We start from the raw sequence: 14805 nt of genomic DNA, 5'->3' as shown, positions 1-14805 counted from the left end.
AAATAGGTACCTGTTTATAATTTATCTAAATATCTAGATACGTAAATTGTTTATCTAAGATAATTTCTTAAGATAATTGTCAACATTTTATTTTTATTTATTTAGATAAGATAAAGATAATTTTATTATTTATCTAGATAAATTATCTAGATAAAATTATCTAGATAATCCCAACACTGCTTCGGGGACTGATGCAGGCTCAGGATTATATTTTTTCGTATTTTCAATCGCTGCAGAGCAGGACGCACGTCGATCGGTCCTACGACAACAACTGCGTCCACGGAGAACAACCCCGGTCATCCTTGACTCGGCCGGCAAAGACGAAGGGGGTGGTGGTGGTGGGGATCACCGCGTTGTTGGCATGCCGCCGCCGCAGCCGATGAACCGGACACCCGGCGCGCGGTGCAAGGAGGTTCTCCTTAGGCGGCGGCGGCGGCGGCAGCATCAGTGGCGACGGCCGACGGGCGCGGGGCGACGGCGGCGACGTTTCAGTTCGCCTCGTCCGGTCGTCGCGTGTGCACCGTGTCCTCCGTCCGAGCCGTATGTATGTGCAGCCACTCGCGTGTTGCCGCCGATGTTTTTTTTTTAAAAAAATATACGTTTTTACCGGTGTCTTTTAAATTTTTTTTTAGTTTTCTCTCACAACGGTTTTACTCGTACGATTCAATATCTCGCTGTCGCGCGGTGAAATAAAACGATATACTTATTTAATATCCGTACTGTATTATTGTTGTTATTTTTATTGCATAATATAGTATAGTATAGGTATCACAGTTGCGAAAAAAAAATAGTGCCGCCTTCGGATTGTTTATTTTTAGGCTTCACTTGTCTGACGGCGAGTTGTGCTTGTGTACCACGTGTTGTTAGTCTAGTCTCACGTCTCGTTTGCGTACGGTTCTTTTTTTTCCACGCCGCCTGCTTCTGGTTAACGCGAGCGTGCAGTGCGACGACTCAACGACAGCTCGAAAACAAACGTAAATATTATTATTATTGTTATTTTCATTCATGTTTACCTTAAGAGCGTGTGCAGAACTTTTGACGACGGTCGTACAGTTTTGCGATATTTTTCATTCGCTTTGGATTACGCGATTATATTCGCTAGGTACCTACGTCCTGACTGTCTATTGCGATAACACTAACGGTCGTTTATACAGGTTTTAGGTACTGCTATAATAGATTTATAGATATGAATATTATTATCATATATATATATATTATATACTATTACTTATACCTAGGTATTATTGTTTTATGGTCGAAATCATTATTTGATGATAATATTTAAGTTTAATAATATTATTGTAACACGTTTATAATAAAAATAATATCTAGGTATTTAAGCCATCGTTGCCCAATGAATGACTATATTACCAAATAATTATTATTATTAAATAGCGATCTACATCAACCTGTTGTAATTTTTTTTTCAACTACTTGTCTGTCAAATAGGTTGTAGTGGTGAAGTGACGCAGGGGAGCCTGAGGGTAAAACGAAATACCTACCTCATATTTAACTCTTTGTACCTACTATGTAGGTTTTTTGAATAATACTCTTTATTTAGATATTAAATATAAGTTATAAATCCTAAATTTTAATATTGTTCACCTTAAAGAATATAAACAAAGCATTATTGTAAAAAAAGTTCATCATATATCTTAGACTATACGGTAAGAGGAGATACAGATTCCTGACAAAGTTTTCTAATACCTAATCTATATTTTTCTAACTATAAAAAATAAATTAGTAAAATTAGAATTTCTAATAAAATAAAATAAACAATGATATCTAATATTAATAATCACAATTACCTCATCACGACGTACATAGACTAATTATCTTTAATTGCACAGTGAAAATAATTTATTCATCTTAATAATATATAATATACAAGTAAATTACAACAGTGTATAAATATATAAGAAAAGTTAGACTTAACTTAATTTATTTATTATTTTTAATTTAAAATAATGTAGAAATGTTCACTGAATAACTAAGAAAAATAACAAAAACACTAATATTACCTGTATATCAAATTAATCTGTTATCACTAGTTTCTTATCAAAAATCATTTAACTTACCAGCTATCTCCATAAAGTATTTCTAAGACATTTTAAATCACTGACTTGGAGAATCTAGATTTCCCATTTTACTTAGTGTACCTACCTACTCATTTTACCTCGTGTTTTCTTATACTGATGTATAAAAACAAAACTATTGTGGGTGATGAGAGTAGTGGGTCAATGGAAATAAACTAACGTACGTACTACGTATATACAAAAAATAGGGACTTTAAGGTGTTTATAATGTTAAAAAAATGTTGTTATTAGTGTATGAAAAATAGTTTTATAAGTGAGACTCGAGCCCCCTCAATTCAAAGGTTATTTATAGCTATATTTATGCAGTTATATTATAGTTATAAGTAATTATATAAATTATTTATGAAATGTTGAGTTTATAATAAAACATCAAAATTATTTATTTAATAAACTTTGTTTTAACATTTTTAACTAAATGAATGAATTTGTAATTAGTATAAATTGTATTTACCAGACGATGCCCAATTAAAATCATGTTCATAAGTCACATCTATAGACCACAATTGTGCACAGAATAATATGTAGTTTACACGATTATAGTAAACTGCAGTGGCAAATTTATATCAGTGATTATAGATATGTTGTAGATGGTATAGCAGTAGTTGTAATATATCAAATTCATATATTATTTCCGTTACCTATATTGTTTTATAAGGAAATACCTAAATAATTTTTTTTTATAAACACCTTTCTATATTAAAAACAATATTACAGTTGTAAGCTCTTTCTAAAAAAATAGGTATATGCGTTTCACATGCCATTTTATAATTATAAACATCGTTTTGCTGGTGATATTTTTTATGTACCTACTTACCTATAGTACCTACACAAAATATAAATATGATGATTCATGAATATAATTTTAAAATAATAACCGACTGAAATGATGAAATTGGCTATCAAATGATAGAACTATTCAGAACCAATTAATTATTGAATTGATTTGAGCTATTGAATTAAGATATGTCGACCCTTGGTCTTTTGTGATGGCTTTGAGAATTGTTTGGGAATGTAAGTGACAGTGGGTAATATCCTAAAAATAATAAGTGTTGCTGGGGATATTTCTGTGGGCTATACTTACAAAGGATAGCTGTATTTAGTTGAAAATATAAAAAACTGGACGAAAAATCATTGCCATGTTATCCACTAGGTACCACAAAATACATCAGTACACCACCAATATTAAATCAGAGGGTCACAAATATTTACAATTTTTTCGTCAGTTTTTAGGTGATGTCAAATTATAATTTATTCAATGATTTACCCAAAAAAATGTTACATACTTAAAGAAGAAAAAATTTTTTTTGAGCTTCTATTTCGAGGTGGTTATTTGTAGCAAATTGGATTATAGTTTTAGTATAGAAAAAATGTCTAGTACTTTTCAAAATAATCGGGAAAACCTGGAATTCCAACGCAAAACCAACTGTGATAAAATCAATTTTTTTTTAGTTACTATTCAAAAATAAAAATCCAACTGTAGAGACTTGAAATTTTTATAGAATATTCAATATTCATATTACCAATATTACTAGTTAATTTTTTTATGGTATTTATAGGTATTTTAAATGTTCTTTTTATCGATTTATTTAGGGTACCAATTAATTATTATTTCTTATAAAATCACTTATTATAGTCATTACACTTCAAAAAAATTATATTCCTCTAATGAGTCAGTGTATGGTAAGTAATTATTAACCACCCAACATCCGCCCACTCACCAAATAGTATACATGTTGCTTAAACAACAAAATGTATATAATAGAATAACAGCCACTGGTGAGTGATGATATATGAGAAATAAGAGTATTTTAGCGGTTCTGTGTAAAATGTAGTATAAAATATAATAGTTTCCAGCGGTTTCCAAATCGTTGTGAAGCAAGTTGTCTGCAAGAGTTCAGTCATACCAAGACTCAAGAGACGGAGGCTTTGAGATATACAGTGATAAATTAAAAGCTTGTATGTGGTACCAATTTAGGAGAATTTGGCACTTCTTCAGATTCTCATATACTTAAGATCTATGAGTTCAAATGGGTCACTTAGATATTTGTAAAATATTGATTTTTTATGGATGGAAATTTCAAACTTTATTTTTAAATTTAAATATACAGCGAAGCATAGGTGTAAGGTTATTAAGAGTATATTACATTTGGATTATAACCCATAGGCAAAAGCCGATCAAGCGTAGGTATCTTCTCCATTCGTGTATGTTCATGTAAAATAAACCATTTTTTGTATACATGCATGGCTATTGACTACGAAATAAATGTAATATTTGTTTTGAAACCAAATGCAGATAGCACGAATACTGAAATCATTCACAAGCATTTGTTTGTATCATCTGTGCTGCATAATACCCAAAACATTTTTGAGAACTTTGTGTACTTACCATTAGTCAAAACACAGGTTACAACTTTACACATTGACCAGAATACTGATTAATTGTTTCATTAAAATATTGTACACAAGGTCTAATTTATTTTGATATATTTTGTGGACAATGTTATGAGGTAAAGGTCCAGGTAAAGGTTAGAAGTTATGAATAATAATTAATAAATATTTATTTTTTACATGTAGTGATAACTTTGCAAAAATTGTATAGGTATTGTTAATTAAGGGTATTCATCATAATCTTTTGTGTAGGCATAAAAATGTATTATATATTTATGATATAGTTATTAAAGTTTATTGTTGACTGAAGTACGTCACATGATATAATTTGTTCAATAATTACCCGTATGAGGAAATTCGGCCATTACCACATTAATTAACCAAGTATCGTGGGACTCTATGTATGGTAATATACGAAATATAATATAATGAATAAAATATGTTAATAGATTCTCAAATGTTCAACGATTTTCCGCTTCATATATTATCATTTAAACCAACTAATGTACGCACTTGTCAGGAGTATTTTTCAATTCAGAATACGCATTTACGTCCTATAACAAAAAACCGGTTCTCAGATATTGTACTTAACTCCTGGCTGGCCCAAACTCGGTTTAAACCCCTGTTTAAATATTATACACTAACACTGTCCTTTCAAATGTACATTTCCAATAATGTATGCACTTTTATTTACCCGTTTTTTTGTAGGTAAACATTTCCAAAAAAAAATATTGTAATACTATAGGGTTGGCTGTATTTTAAGGTAAAATTAATTATTAAGTTAGCATCAATAATTTCCAGTTATTATTAGTGTAGGTACATTTCCGTTTGTTAAATTGTATTGTTTAAAATTAATAGGTGCACGATACAAACCGTTTTTATCTAATCTTCAAATTAGATTCGAATTGTAGAAATAATTTTTTCAATAAGCAATTTTGATTTTAATGCATCGATACAATTTTAACTTAAAAACATCTATTATCTTAATTATTTTTTCTAGATATGACATACCCATACTGGTCCATTATCACCTCACTAAGCGGAAACCACACGATTAAGTCACGTGATCAATAATTCAATAGTTAAGAACTTATTACACTTTTTATTGAATTAAAAATAAAATATATTATATTGTAATAAATAATAATACAATTTGAAACAGTTAATTAGATGACTTTCCTCAGATATATCTATTAAAATGTAATATTATGTAATAAATAATATAAATAATATAATTATATAGTATATAATATATACAATTTTAATTGATAAATCTGAGTATATTATAGGCCTCCTCCAATAAATTAAAATAATAATACATTGAATATTTATTTATTTTTATTATTTATTAGGTACCTATATTAAATTATATTTTATTTTAATTACAATAAAGTGTATAATAAATACTAAATATTATATTTGTTAATCATTTTTATTAATGGTACGGGTTCAGCCTTGTTTTATAAGTATTATATATTTTTTTAAATTGTATTTATAACATGACTATAAAAATAAAAACAGGGAAGTAATTTTGCTTTAAAATATGTGTCAAGTAGGTATACCTCGTTATTGAGGAAGTCACTGTTAGTGCTATGAATAGAGGTACCTTCTATATGCGTTAAAACGATTTGGAGCAGAAACTGTCTGTCAGTTTATATTTTCAAGTCTATTTTACAATATATTTGAATTGCAACTATGTTAATTTATTTTTCAAGATTTTGAAAATTGTATCAGTTCAAGTAGGTATATAATAAATTTATACGCAGTGGCAAAAATTTGGAAGTCACTATCATAAGTATTTTTAGAACTACATTAAAATTATTTAGTGATTTAAATAAATAAAAATTGTATTTTTAGTGAAGGCTTCAACATCTAAGGCCATTAGCCGGTTCTTTAGTAAATTGTTTAACCATGGGAGAGGATACTGTACTTTAGAACACGTGTAGGTATTATAGATGTATATATGATTCGTCATTAAAACCAGAGTGGTCACCCATCTAAAAACTAGTGACCCCGATCGATGCTTGACCAGAGAACACGTTTGTGACGGAAGCCAAACACCGCTTTACACCAGACTACAAATAAAATTTCTATAGAAAATATATCACCGAAATGTGCACTTAAAATTCCTATACAAAACTTGATTGTAATAGAAATAGTAGAAATTAGTATTATTTTTATTTTTATACACAAATGAGATTGCCATTGGTTACTTGAGAAGATCAGGTAAAATCATGCATCAAATTGTCGCGTTTATGGCTTCGAATAAAATATAGAAACTATATTATCTTACTACCTGCAATTGTGTACCCCAAAACTACTCTATTAAATTTGGCGAATATTTCGACGAAGATCGTCATTAGGTACGTATTGACGCCGGTTTGTCCGTGATCTGGTAGGAACACTAAAACTGAGATACACTAAAACCGATATAAACCAATATAAATTATATATACTTTATAAGATACGCTACCAAAAAAAAAACTGCGAAAGGGAGAAGCTGCAGCTAGTTAAATATATTTTCAAATATTTGGGAAAATGGTCTTTTAGCGAAAGTAGGTAATGATCAATATCCTTCGGAAAATTTAGTTTTTAATTTATCCATTAGTTTATTCCTAGAGTTCCTAGAAAGTCTCGCCCATTTTAATATTCAGATTGATGAGTACGAACATTTAATTTATACATATTTGTATTTTGAACGGCTTAATACCTACATATTCAGAGCTTAACAAATTTAAATAATCTTTATCAAATTAATAATTTAAATATGTATGTACCTAGTATATATTATATACTTACATTTAATACCTACAATACATAATTTACTAAGAAATAATGCATTTGCTACTTAAGATTTACGATTAAGAATTTATTGATTTATTGAAGTTTTTTTCTACTTATTCATTTTATTTCAAGACCCAAATTCCTTCTTTCTTTATTATTGAAACAAAATATTTGGTTTCTATTTTCTTACCAAAAATGTATTTCGTTGTAAAATTAAAAACGCATTTCTTACAAATCATATTATATTTAACCATTTAAAACTGTAAATTTAATGGTGTTCTCTTTACCGTCTTTTCTCACAGAATTTGTTATGTAGATTTTTAAGTTATAACAAGCATAACTTTAAAAAAAGGAACTAAAAAATAGTCTTTTACAATAGGCTTTTTTTGTTTTTATCAAAAATGTGGTTAATATGTCTAATATATTACACTCTGATACAGGTATAACCTACATTGCTGACGTTGTATGTCGTTGGTTGATTTTATACATTGCAAATAAAATACTGTTTTACCACAAAGGTTGTGTGTAAGCATGCAATTTTAATAACCACATCTAGTTTTACTTTAACTAAATATTTTGAAGTAAAAATCTTTATCAGGTATTTTAAATATTTAATTTTAGATACCCTTATACTTCGTCCAAAGAATTCATAAATATAAATTCTAGAATTTACCACATGATTATTTTACCATAGATTCAACACATTATTTTCTGCCAGAAATATTTTTATTTTTAGGCAGTGTCATGAAGTATTTAAATCTTATGTCAGATCTTGTGCTGTGATAGAATTGTTCTAGACAATAATTTCATAAGTTTTTTTAAAAAAATCAATAAAACTAAAAAAAAATTAAATATAGTTGAATCGCGCTTTACATTATGTAGTGTATACACCTACTATATTTATAATAATATATTGAATATTGATACATGGTATGAAGTTAGTATTTTTTCTCCTTTCTCATTTTACATTCAAATCCAAATATTAATTAAAAAAAAAATTTATAATTAAATTTTACAAAATGTATTTTCCATGAAATCTATATAGTATTATAATCAATGAAAAATACACTGCTAGAAATTTTATTCTTTCATAACGTAACATTTAATTACTTACATCTTTACTTACCCAATAATTTTATATTTTTTTATTATAAAATAATTGTCCTCATATAACTAAGACCTATACACAATTTTTCGATCTTAGTATAATTTGCTATAATATAATGAACAAAATATTTGAAAATCTAAAGACAATAAAAAAAATACTTTTATAAGGTATATTAGGTACATACAGATTATTTAAGAATTTTTCTAATTTTAAATTATTGGATTGTGTAATGACTAATGACTAATGGTATGTGCATTATAACTTATAAGTGTTTATGTGTATTACCCTAAATAATTTTATAAAGACAGTATATTTTGAATGAGTTATTTTTAAATCAGCTGAGAAAATTGCTGTGAAAATTATTTATACATTATATTTAGTATAAATAGTTCATACTTTATTCCACCTAGGACTTTAAACTGTGGAAATAATAACTGTTTACATTATATTCACATTTTATATTAGGTCTATTATAGTTATATAATAAATAAGACTAGTTCGTTTTAATTTTATTTTTAAGTGTATTGTTCTACGGAAAGTAAATAAAATGAAAACAAATAATTTATAGGTGCATATCAATGCACATATTCTAGAACTAATTAAAACAATATATTATATTATAACTATTAATTACATTTTTTATTATAAATTTATATTTTAAAATGTATATGCAATTAAACATACTTAAAAATTAATTATATAGACCCCTCATGTAATATGAAAAATATAAACTTATATATATATAGTTTATATAATAATATTAAATTCCCTCGTTCATTATTTATTCGGTATGATTAAACGTTTCATCTTTTTAATAAGCATGTAGGTGTAAGTATCTACTTTACAGTTCTCTTGTATTAATTTATTCATTATAACAAGTAAAAATACTAATTTATTTAATATAATAATTCTTGTGGCATTTTACTCTTTTACACATTGAATAATTTTGTCTTAAGACCAATTAAAAAGTATCGTTCATGGTACCTAACTTTATATAATGAATATTGTATATTTGTATGTTATAAAAAAAATGTAAATAACAGTTTTATGAAATTGTTTATCAAAGAAATGTGTTTCGCTGGTGTTCTTATATATTTCGTAAGAAGGTAATATATAGATAATCTATCACTTTATACTCCATTTCAGTGATTTTTCATAGTTTGTGTGTATATATAGGTGTTAGGTCAATATGGTGTCAGTGGTGATCATGGTTGACATTGTTATCAATTATTTTTAACCACCAATTGGGCTGTGAGTGTAATGCTCCAAAAACACTAAAAAATAAATTCTTTAAATGTTCAAACTAATTCACTTATAAATTCACTGAAATGTTTTTATTTAAATTAAAAAAAGTTGCACATTTCTGGTCTTTTACATGCTTTTAATTTGAAAAAAAATTTTTCTCATTTAATTTTTTTGTTACAAATTCGTAATTTCAATTTTGACGTCGTACGGATCCGATCGATAAATTACGATAAATTATATTTAATAGGATAAAAACATTATTTTTAAAGAAAAATTTACAAGTTAGAGTTGAATCCTCTAAAAACCTTAAAATACAATTAAAATTTAAATGACAAGACGAATGAACCCTGTCAAAATTTTCTTAAAATGTATAGTTAAAACATTTTATTCTGATTCGAAAATACATGGAACATATAAGATGCGCCAAGTAGCATTACTGTACTGTTTACATTTTTTGTGGAAAAACTAACACCTTTTATTTGAATCTTTTTTGAGAATATTTTTTTCTTGAGGAATTTATAGGTTTGCTTAGTTTTAAATTATAGACAGTTTTAATGTTTTGTTTTCTATCGATCAAAAATTATTTAGAGTATAAATAATAAAATATAACCTTTAATGGACTATATTGGCTGTTTCTATATATACAATTATATTTTTCTCTTGTAATTTCCTGGACATGGTAAATAATTTAATAAATAAGATACGATTGCCGATGAATTCTCAATAATAATATTATAAATTTACAACTCACAACCTCAGAACTCGGGTCCTGTTGAACTATTTTCTTTTGCTACGTGTGAGATGGATAAAGATAACAAAATCTTATTACACGTTCTCGAAATCAATATGAAATCCTCTATATTGATGACTACTAAGTAATTTATAATTATTACTACCTGCCTCAAAATATTTTTAGATTTTTGTTTTTAGTGATTCTTCTATTAAACTAAATAACTAAAAACAAAATATGGTAGGTACCTGGTACTTGTCTTTTTTATAATAATTCTAAGCTGCCTCTGTAACACGTTTGTGTATTGTATATATTATATATAATATACAAATCACAGAATATTTTTTTAATTTCAGTATTTAAAATTTCAGTTATTTATTATTGGCAATGCTGGGTAAGTTACCTATTTTTTAAAAAAAAACAAGTTAAGTTAATTGATCCTAAGATAAAATGTATATGAGAAAAAAGTTATTTTAAAATAATATAGGTACATTTATTGGAAAAACTAAATAGGTTACACAATTCTAGGGTTAATGTTAATACTAAATAATAGCTTGGTAAGTTAAAAGTTAATTTTCAAATTACTTATAGAAGTATGTTTTATTTACTAGATATCAATTAAGTTTTGGTGTAGATTTTATAAATGTTTTCTTTATTTTTGTTTTAAAACCATTTAACATACATACTATATATTTATATAATTTAGAAATGGTTATTAAACTGTGAGCCTATGTGCTCTGTGAGAGTAACCAGTTGGTCCATAATATGAATGTTATATTTTTTTAGCAACTTAAGGGCTTGATGAATAAAATGTTTGTGAAACATTGTATTAGGTAGATGTAAAATAAATACATATTTTTCAAGTTACGAGAACCATTTATTCAAATTGAGTGATAAAGTTGATGGCGGTCACCTGCTGTACTAAGCAATCCCTCTATACACAAAAATCACTTCAACTCTATAAATCGAAGCTGGAATGGAATATCAAGCCTGTAAAAATTATTATGTATTTTGAAATAAATATTAGGTACAATGATAACTGCCTACGAGTTTTATACTACAGTAACCTTGCCACCGTAAGGTTGAACTCAAAAGCTGTTTCATGTTTCTATCTAGTAGTTTTAGTACATGTGCGATGTATTAGGTTAACGAAAATGGATAAGGTAATATTAGAGAACTACGTTGGGGCATAATTGCACTAGCTTCTGATTAAATATGCTGTTTGAAAACTCATCCATCACTTGACCCTTCCAGATACATTTTTGTGTTTAGTTTGCTATTAACTATATGTTTGTTAAAAGTAAATGAAAATAAACATTCTTCTAATAATAGTACATGACATGTTGAATTTGTTTTACTCGATATTATTTTAACACTAAATCAGAATTGGGATTTACATTAAAAAATATTTCGCGTATACAATAATAGAACATTCCAAATTGCAATTCATTGTGGTACAAAGACGAAAAATAAAATGTTCATACATATAATTTTAATTGTGTTTTAAATTATAATTTATGTAATTATTTTGAAAATAATTAATATGGTAAAATTAAAAATTAAACAGAGATGAGATGATTATCACCAAGTATTAAAAAACAAATTGAAAAACATAAATATCTTATTTCATAGAATTTTCCTAGATAAGTAGAAAATTATGCTGTACTCATCTACATAATATAGTTTTGTGAATTTGCTCTAAATAATGCAATATATTTATTATAATGTAAACATGTGGTTGAATTAGTTTCTTTTTTTTTAAAATACCGTTTCTTCGCTTTCAAATTTAATCTTAGCATGACACTTCTTATGTTATGCACCACGGTAAAACTCTAGATTAAAATATCTACTTTAGACATTCAATACCCGTATAATATTGATTTGACACTTAGACTTTTGGATTATACAATGGAAATCTGAGTAGTTAAATGCAGAATTAGGGCGATCAGTTGATTTATATTTTAGCGTTATAATATTATTGTCCTTCTATACTACATTAATCCATGGTAAATTGTAATACCTACGTTGTAGTATACTAGTTACTAGTTAATCTGTATAAATACCATATGATATGGTATTTATTATATTTATCACACTAAATCCTAATGCGTTTTAATTTTTTTTCATATTAATAGTTTCTTAAATTTAAAATCGCCAGGATCATTATTTCAAATATGGTATTTGATTTTTTTTTTTTAATTCGAATTATGTGCTTTTAATGTTCAAATTTTAAAGTGGCAGATAATTTCTACTTTTGAAACTGTTACATTTATTACATGATAAAAACTTGTAGCAACTTTTTTGTTTCGGATTGCAACAGCTTAATCACCCGTAATATTTTCCTTTAACAATATTATTGTTTAGCAAAGACAGACATAGTATGACGCATTTTTCGATATTCAAGGCTTTTGGCATCAAACATGTTTTGGAAAATGAGAATTTGGCGGTTTGCCTACTTTTAAGCTTCCTTAATTTTTGTATTTTCAAAAACAATGTATGACATTGATCTAGTTTTGTATGTTTAATAACAAAAGCTACGGAATAGTTAATACGCTGAGGTTATTATTTACTGTTGAAGTGTTGACCGCGAAGTCCTGGCTAACACACTAATATGCTTTAGAAAAATAATTCACTAATAAATTTATGATATTATTAGCTAAATTTATAAAATTTAAAAAATATTATAGAGTTGCTCTACACAACATAAATTTCGAAAATGTATTAATACTATCTAAAATCTTGAGTAATTAGTTATAAATTTAAAACATTTAATATTTTAAAAATTCATTCTAAAATCGATTTTAGAAATACATGTACATTGTACATGATAGTTTATTACGTACCTTTATAATATAAGAGCGGTAGGTAAAGAGAAAAAATAGTTCACTCCACATAACCAAATACATCAAAAGTTAATTTAATTTTGACAATCTCTGCAGTTCCTTTTCTATTTTCCTTTTTTAATTGTTGGTTATTTTAATATCTTTTTAACTTACATACTATCTAAATATTACACACACACAAATATTGTATAGTATCTTGTTGTGTATGTCAAGTCCATATTTTTGTTTGTCTTTCATTTTTAAAAAACTATTATTGTACAAAGTATCTACATAATTATAAATTTTAAGTATTTTTAGTTACTTAAAAATCTGAGATAGTCAACTTATAGAGGTAATTTATGTAAATATTTTAAAATTTTTAATTTTTAATTTCCATTAAGAATTCATATAGTTCTGTAAGTTTTAATGTTAAGATAGGAGGCGGGTAAATTAATATTTGTATATAGTAGCCAGTAGGCCTGGGGGAATGTGCGAGAACAAACACGGTGTATATAAACGAACAAAAAAATAAAAACAAATTTAAAATAACTCTTCATTTTAAAATGTTTGGTTCTATTATTTGTACAAATATTTACTGGACACGTCTTTGTATATTATCTATTCTCCATCACAATTTTATTTGTGAGCCAGATTGTAAATATTGTTATATCATAGATTTATTAAGCTAAAATATATATTTTGACTTTAAGTATGATATTATTTAATACTTCAAATAAAAAATACATTTTATATCAACAAATGCTGTAATTTTGTTTTATTTACTAATAAAATTATCCACAGTTCAAAAGTACCTAATATAAATTGTTTTTATTTCTATTTGGTATACATTGTAGTGTTGATTTGAATAGGGTTAATGTTAATAACATATTCTTTAATAAAATGCACAATATTGTTAATTATGAGAAAATATCTTAAAGCCACGATTATCATAAAATATATTTTTGTAATAATGATAGTTTTCTTTGAACCATTAGGTATATCGTCTGTACTATTTACTTAAATATCATCACGTATGAATACTTAATTTATTAAATATACTCAAATATTGATTTTATAGATGCGTCGGTAAATCTAATAGTTTAGGCGGTACCAGGCACTATAATTAAATTGAAATCTAAAATATGCGTAAAGTAATTTCAAAATTCAAAATGTTGTTTAGAAATGTATCGATTGGAATTTGAGAAAAACCAAACTTGCTTGATACTTTTTGCACATCCCTTAACTTATCCAATGTGTACCATTTTTTTGCTAGAAAAATATCTCACTTCCATTTCCTGAACAGAAAACTCAAAAATGTACATGTGACTAAAGTAAAATAGTTGCCATTTATATATTAAAAAGTGTGTCCTTATTGAAAGAAAATAAAATATTGTGACCCATGTCGAGCAATTTTTTTTAACTGCGTGCATTTGTATGAAACATGATAAATGTTTAGATACCATCCGTCATTCTAGTCTGAACCATTACGCATGTTCTTCCATGTATGTCTATATTAATTTTTTATTTAAGATGGTGAATATACATTTATCGTTTGTACATATATATATTGTATTGTTACGTACAAATTCCTAGTCTAATCGAGTATAATCAAATTTCTAAAAATACGAATCG

General features: G+C 26.7%; 1 protein-coding gene across 2 annotated transcripts in view; it reads left to right on the top strand.

Moving 5' to 3' along the window:
• Positions 1-505: 505 nt before the first annotated feature.
• The window catches only part of LOC111031916, a 199423-nt gene continuing 185123 nt past the window's right edge, over positions 506-14805 (top strand). For both annotated transcript variants that reach the window (XM_022312035.1, XM_022312034.1), the window contains exon 1: positions 506-974. The gene's annotated coding sequence lies outside the window, so the exon portion shown is untranslated. The remainder of the gene's footprint in view (positions 975-14805) is intronic.

Source organism: Myzus persicae, unplaced genomic scaffold (assembly GCF_001856785.1).
Source record: "Myzus persicae strain clone G006 unplaced genomic scaffold, MPER_G0061.0, whole genome shotgun sequence".
Classification (NCBI taxonomy): domain Eukaryota; kingdom Metazoa; phylum Arthropoda; class Insecta; order Hemiptera; family Aphididae; genus Myzus; species Myzus persicae.
Note: the sequence above shows the minus strand (reverse complement) of the source record. Positions and strands in the feature narration are given on the sequence as shown.